We start from the raw sequence: 7,238 nt of genomic DNA, 5'->3' as shown, positions 1-7,238 counted from the left end.
GTGAGTGGATCCCCCTTTCCCGTTATTTGTGGATCAGTAGGCACACAGTGACTTACACACAAAAGGATAAATCTTTTACAATCTTTTCAGAAGTGGATAATTTTAAAAAGAAGAATCTGTGGGGTAAAATTTATTCTTGTATATGCCTTAAAGTGTCACAGTTTAACTCACAGTTAATTTGGAAGACAATTTAACTTGTGTCTTCTTTGCTTTCAAATTTCATGTTCTGTTTGTCTTCATCTCTCATTTTTTTACTGAATCTGTAATATGTATCAATTTTCTGTTGCAGACTTGTTGCTGTTGCCTAGCTTTGCCTGATTTGCACCTCGCCTCTTGAAATCTGGTGAAGATCACATCATCTATTTCAGTCCTTTAATACTTGAAAGTTTTCTTCTGGTGATGATCTTGCTTTTATGTTTTTAAATTGTATCTGATACGTCTCCTTCCTGATAGAACTAAACAAGCACCCTTCTCTCTCCCACCATGCCTTAGGGTCCCATAATCTCAGAGCTGATGTCTTCTTATCCTCTCAAGCCTTTAAACAATAACAAAAAAAATGATAGACCTCCTCTCCTTATTCATCTTTCTGCTGCAGAAATACTTAAATTCCAGGAAGATGGATGTGAATATGTGGAGTTGCATGGTGGGTTTTGGCCACATAGGCTGCAAAATTACCAAGTGTCTTTTCTACTGCCCTGAGGGTGGGTTTGCAACACTTAAAGGTGGCTATGGGAAGAAGCTGACGGAAGTTCTGTAGCTGAATTTGGGATAAGGAGTCACCATGGGCAATACCCCATTATTGTTCATGACTAAATCCCAGAGAATGATCCAGCTTGTCCTAGTGGCCACGAAGTTACTTCCAGTTAAATGAATAAATGAACATAATTTCTTTTACATCCCTGGATTAACCTCCTTATATTTTGCTGCTCTTATTATTTTGGTGTTAAGATCCAATGGATAGTTAGGAAAGTTGAAGGTGGTGATTTTCCTACCTTGTGGTCTTGAAGTATGGGCAGAGCTGTCTTGGTGATAAGATGGGTGACAAAAAGAGGTGTCTTCATATTTTCTGTCTCCTTCAACCTTCAGGAAAAGATTTTTCACTCTGACTTATTCAGGGAATGATCTACAGTTTCACAAGTCCGCTTTATGTTGTCAGAGCTCATGGCAAGCTAATGGCCTCAGGATTAAAAGCCCAAAAGAAATAAAACACCAATTGTTTTGAGTTGAGGTTCTCTTATAGGCTTGAATGCTTTCTTTGTACTTATAAGAATATGTGCAAATTTTAAGAATTATGAGTGGACTTTGAGACTAAATTAATTAAATTTTCTTTGAAAAACATAGCTGGGGTTCCTGTATGTTTCACTAGAGAAACTGAGCATCCAGCCAAGTAACCAAACTAATTGATGTATGTCTGGAGAAAGAAAGTCTGGCCTTGGACATGACTAGTATTTTGATACATATACTGCATCATTGTATTGGTTATTTATATTGCAGGAGTTTAGAAAACCCACCAAAAAAATCATTGCCTTAAGTCATGCAAAACTGAAGCAGTTACAGCCTCACGGAAAAAAAGGTTATTTTTTGTACAACTTCTGATTCCCTCATAAATTTTGGAATACTGAAAAATTGTAGGTACAATGAATATATTGTTCCATTACTGAGAATATTTCTCTGTCTTCTCTAAGGTGTCCTTACCCCCCTGCCAAAAAACACTAACTTTAATCCTCATTAATAAAGAAAGATTTCTAAACTTCAAAATAAATTAAAAACCACAAAACTATAAAATAAATTATAAAGAGTAGTTTAATGTCACATAAGTAAAAAATTTAAATTTTAAGATTTTTAATACGTTATATAAATAAGTTCAAAAAATATAAAGTGTTATCTCAAATTAATTTTACTTCCTTCTTCTTAAGTTTAAATAGTATCTTATAATTAAATAAAAAATCCACATTAGAAATCTTAAAAAGTCAATTATTAAGTTAAAAATATAATTTAAGTATCACTTCTTAATTATCCAACTTAATTTTTAATTAAACTTGATAATATTTATAACAAAATATTAACCATTTTTATACTGTTTTCCCTACACACAAAATCTAGTACAAACAGTATACTAAAGTTTTAATGAAATAACAATAAACAAAAACTAAACAAAAAATCCAATAAATCTCTCATTCCTAACACAAAACTACTCCAAAAAAGTCTCCCCTACCAAAGTTACCCAACTTAAAACCCACAAACTCACACATTACATGCTGTGCACAGATTTTCTTTAGCACTGGAGACATTAAGGATGTCACATTCACTATATTTTTAAAGTGCATGTAAAACATCTGCTGAAAAAGTTGGAAGAAATTTTTCTTTGTGTATTAAAAGTGTCACAAAATCACCAGCACAAAAGCACAGATGTTCTGTGGCTGACACACAGGCTTGGGAGTGCTTGTTTCTGCATCAAGATATTGTCTAACTAGATAAAACAGCTAAACATTTTTTTTCTGTCAGAGATCTAAAGAGATGAATGACAGGTCTTATAATAATGGTAAATATGCTTGGGGCAATGCAGAGGCCAAAGAACATGACCCTGCATTTGTAGAACACTGTTTTCTGGGAGAATCTTAAGAATTTTTAGTAGACTCAAACATGCATGGGAACATTTGGGATGGTCTCAGTTTTTTCTTTTTTTATCTCTTTGGAATATCTTATAAATATTTAAGAATGCCCTTGTGACATGTCTGGTCCTGTGTGAAAGAACTTAAAGGAATATATTTTAGAATTGTATCCCAAGTGTTTATAAGGACCAGGTTAAGGTTGTAAGGTTAGAAATTCCCCCAAAAGCATTCATTTATAACTGTGCTGGAGTTCTTATATGTAATTAACAAAAAAAAAATCCTGCTTTACAGGTAAAAGTTAATCTGCATGTCTCAGAGGATGAAATAGGTGAGATAAAATAACCAAAAGAATCACAGAAATGTTTAAGTAGGAAAAGACTTTTAGATTGTTGAATCAATAACCCAGGACTGACAAGTCCACCATTAAACCATGTCCTTAAGTTCCACTGCTACGTTTCTCTTAAGCAACTGCAGGAATGGTGACTCTGAAACTTCCTCATGCAGACTGTTCTAATGTTTAATGACTCTGCTTAATGTGAAGAATTTTTTTCTAATATCCAACCTAAACTTGCCCTAGTGCAGCTTGGGGCTGTTTCCTCTTGTCCTATTGCTTGTTGAAGGGACAAAACCTCACTGAAAATTCCTTTCAGGTAGCAGTAGAGAGTGATAAGCTCTTCGCTGAACCTCCTTTTGTCCAGGCTAAACAACCCTAGCTGCCTCAGATGCTCCTCATAAGACTTGGGCTCGAGAGGCTATCTCCATTGCCCTTCTCTGGGTGCGATCCTGCTCCTTAATGTCCTTCTTGCAGTGAAGGGCCCAGAACTGGATGCAGCACTTGAAGTGTGGCCTCACCAGTGCCATGTACAGGGAGGCTAATCACTGCCCTGGTCCTGCTGGACACCCTGTTTCTGATACAGGCCAGGATGCTATTGGTGGTCTTGGCCACTGGGGAAAATGCTGCTCATGCTCAGCTGCTGTCCGCCAGCACTCCCAGATATTTTTTTGCAGGTCAGTTTTCCAGCCACTCTGCCTCAAGCCTGAAGTGTTTGTTGTACAGAACTGTTGTAAAACAGGACAGGACCCTTGTTTAACCCTTCACCTTGTTGAACCTCATCCAAATGGCTTTGGAAGATGGATGCAATCTGTCCAGGTCCCTTTGCAGAGCTTTCCTACCCTCCAGCAGATCAACACTCATCCAAATGAGTGTCATTTGCCAACTGACTGGTGGTGTACTCGATCCCCTTGTCCTGATCATTAATAAATATTTTAAACGGGGCTGACTCCAATACTGAGCCCTGGGGAACCCCACTAGTCAATATATGTCAGCTAGATGTAAATCCATTCACTAACGCCCCCTGGACCCTGCCACCCAGCCATTTTTTTCACCCAGTGAACAATGCACCCAACCAAGCCGTGAGCATCCAGTTTCTCCAGGAGAATGCTGTGGGAATCTGTGACAAAGGCTTTAGTAAAGTTCATGTAAACAACTTCTGTATCTTCCCCCTTTCTAGACAAGACTGCTGCTAAAGATAGGAAGCAATTTGGTGGGAATTTCCACCAGGTCCCTCAGCACCCTTGGGTGGATCCTATCAGCTCCATAGGCTTGAGTGTGTCTAAGATGTGTATCAGGTTTCTGACCTTTCCTCCTTTGGACTATGGGGTCTTCATTCTGCTCTGTGTCTTCCAGCTCAGGGGGCTGGGTACCCACAGAACAAGTGTTAGTTATTATTAAAGACTGAGGGAAATAAGACATGTAGTACCTCAGCCTTTTTCTCAGGCTTTGTCACTCCTAATCCAGTAAAGGATGGAGGTTCTTAAGATCTCTGTTTTTGTTGCTGATATATCTACAGAAACACTTTATTTTCTTTTATGGCAATAGCCACAGTAATAAAGAACAATAGGAGCTGTCTTGTAAGGCAGATTGAAGTTTCAGTGCAGAACTTAAGTGGCACAGCAGGAAAAGAACACTGAGGCAAACACACGTGTGATGAAGAAAGGAAATATAGATGAGGCAATACTGACACTTCTCACTGAAAGTATGTCAGTGTTTAAATGACTCCTGCAGTTTCCTTGAATGTTTGGAGCAGAACGGTGTCTGCACCAGCAGACTCAAAGCTGAGCTGCAGTTTAACACAAGTAAGCTGTCAGCTACTTAGTCACATCATCAGTGCTCATATAAATACCTCAAAATGACCAAATAGTTCAGTGTCTGAAAAGTATAATGTAGGGGGATTTATCAAAGGAGATGGGAGTGAGCTCACAGTAATCAGATTGTTTGATGTGCTGCTTAATGATATTATAATTTGGTTATTGGAAAGGGGACTTGTTGGAATCCTGGGGGCTGAGAATTTTAAACTTTCTGTGCTTAAAGGCACAGACCCACAAGAGAACACTGCATTTGACCTGAGGCTGTGGACCAGGCTTTTAAAATTTATTAATAGCACTGGGATTATGGATATGTACTTGGTTAAAAGTGTGCAATATCATAGGGTGGAAAACTTAATTTGGGATTTTAGAATATAGAAATAAATATGAAGCAAGATGGAGGCTTTAGGGTGGAGACAGGTTGCTCTTTTCCTTCTTCATGGGTTTGGGTGATGTTTTGTGACTGGACAGAAAAGTCTGCATTGAGGACTTCGGGGGAGCAGTTATTGAGTTAAAAGGGAAATTAATCTAGGTGTCATTTCTTAATTGGATAGTTTTGTTTTAAAAGACCTTTTAACAAGAGTTAGCCATTTTGTGCTTTACTAATGGAAAAGCTGCCAAACTCATGGTAGTGAGACTGAAACATAGATAAGAAATAATAAACACCTGAGTCAGAACATGAGCTACTGTCTCAAGTGCCTTCAATCCTGGTCTTGGGAAACCAATAGGGACTTGCCAACAAAAAGATTGTGTTCATACAGGAACTGGAGTGAATTCAATTGCATGCAGCATAGGAAAAAACACTATGAAAGCATGAGATTGTTGGATTTTTTTCTTAGATGCCTTTCTAGCTTAATTATGAAATTCTAAAGAACCTCTAGATCTTGTTGAAAAACAAATTTTTTTCACCAGTTGACCTTTATTTCCAGCTATTTACTTACAATAATTATAGAATGGCACTGATAATTTCACTTCATAGCATTCTCTGACCCCCAGGTAAGTCTTTCTAACAGTATGCAAGTTCTTAAGGGTTTATTTTACAACATACTCATGCATATGGATATCTCTGTACTGTCTCAAGGGTCATGGAAATCAACTGAATTCCTTCCACTGACATCACTGAGCATCAACTTAAAGCTTAGAATACTAAAGGGGACTGTCTCATTTTAGTTCCTACAAACTATTACACAAATGTAATAAAATATAGGCAAAGTGTGGAATTGTGTTGAATGGTACCAATTTCCAAAATCTGTGATTGGAATAATTAGATGAGGTTTTGTGTTTGGTTGTAGGGTTTTGTTTGGTTTTGTTCTGTTTTTTTGATTGGTTGTTTTTTTTTGTTTTGTTTTGTTTTAAATATGGTATACCATTTCATTTTCATTTTGCTGGAAATATATTTGGAACTTTTGGAATGAATTGAAAAAGCACTCATTCTTTTATACCTTCAGGTGAAACTTTTGTTTAGATTTATGCATCCTGACAAATGTTTTAGCTTCTGAGGTAATGCACTCATTCATCTACTGCTATTTATTAATATAGCACTAGAACACTTTAGTCATAATATCATGACACCTAGTGTCCCTTTTTGTATTTTGTTTGTGATCAAGGCAGTGCTATGATCTCACATTTAGGCAGTTTAAGTCTGACTTGTTTTGGTCATGTCCATAAATGAGCCCTAGAGCAGAGATGGTCATCCAGCATGCTTGGCAATTATCTCTTTCAAAGACTTCATCACTTGTTTCCTTGTTTGTAAGGAATAACAGGCCATAAAAAACGGGGAAAGCAGAAGGAAGATCTTACTATATGGTAAAATAGGTATAATACAAAAGCTTTACTCAAAGCTTTTGTAATCCCCCTTTGAAAGCCACCAGCCCTGTTCGCTTCATCCTGTTCCAATGGAGCAATGGAACTGCAGAAGGCTGCTCTGTCTGCTCTGAATGAAGACGTGGTCTCTCGGTAAGGGATGGTAGATGTGTGTCCCAAGGGACCAAGAGTCTGCAAATGCCCTGTCAAGGCTGTCTACGAAGACAGAGTGATGCTTTGCAACACCTGAGAACAAACCAGATGGGTTCCAGGGTTGGTGACAATTATCATGTCCACTCCCTTTCACAATGAAAAGTGTAGGCTGAGGAGGAGGACAGAGAGTACTTTCTAAAAGCCCAAATGCTGGCTATCCTGCAGTTGAATGCATTACACACATCAGTTGCAATCTTGCATTTGTGTATTTCTACTTAACTTTCTTCAGGTAGTTTGGTGTGAATTGCATATTGTGTAAGTCCAGCATTTTTTCATGCTACATAGTGTCTCATGAACTTTTATCTCTCAGTAGCAGAGAGAAGGTGGGGACTGTTTGCAGGATCTAGTGTTGGTGGCAATGTTTGTCTTCAGTTGGCACACAGGTGCTATTGCTGAATGTGCTTCCAGACCTTAAGCTGACTGTTTAATCAGCTTTCAAACTTTTTGGGTAAACAATGGACTGGA

At 37.9% G+C, this 7,238-nt stretch overlaps 1 protein-coding gene across 10 annotated transcripts in view; it reads left to right on the top strand.

The window, feature by feature from the left end:
- The window catches only part of LOC146767617 (uncharacterized), a 311,220-nt gene that overhangs the window by 89,646 nt on the left and 214,336 nt on the right, over positions 1 to 7,238 (top strand). For 4 of the 10 annotated variants that reach the window (XR_014955159.1, XR_014955158.1, XR_014955157.1 and 1 more), the window contains one exon: positions 290 to 6,600. The exons of the other annotated variants lie outside the window; for them this stretch is intronic. The gene's annotated coding sequence lies outside the window, so the exon portion shown is untranslated. Of the gene's footprint in view, positions 1 to 289; positions 6,601 to 7,238 lie in introns of those variants that run through there. 10 annotated transcript variants of the gene reach the window in all.

The sequence above is a fragment of the Lonchura striata genome, chromosome 4, assembly GCF_050655825.1.
Source record: "Lonchura striata isolate lonStrDom1 chromosome 4, ASM5065582v1, whole genome shotgun sequence".
Taxonomy (NCBI): Eukaryota; Metazoa; Chordata; class Aves; order Passeriformes; family Estrildidae; genus Lonchura; species Lonchura striata.
Note: the sequence above shows the minus strand (reverse complement) of the source record. Positions and strands in the feature narration are given on the sequence as shown.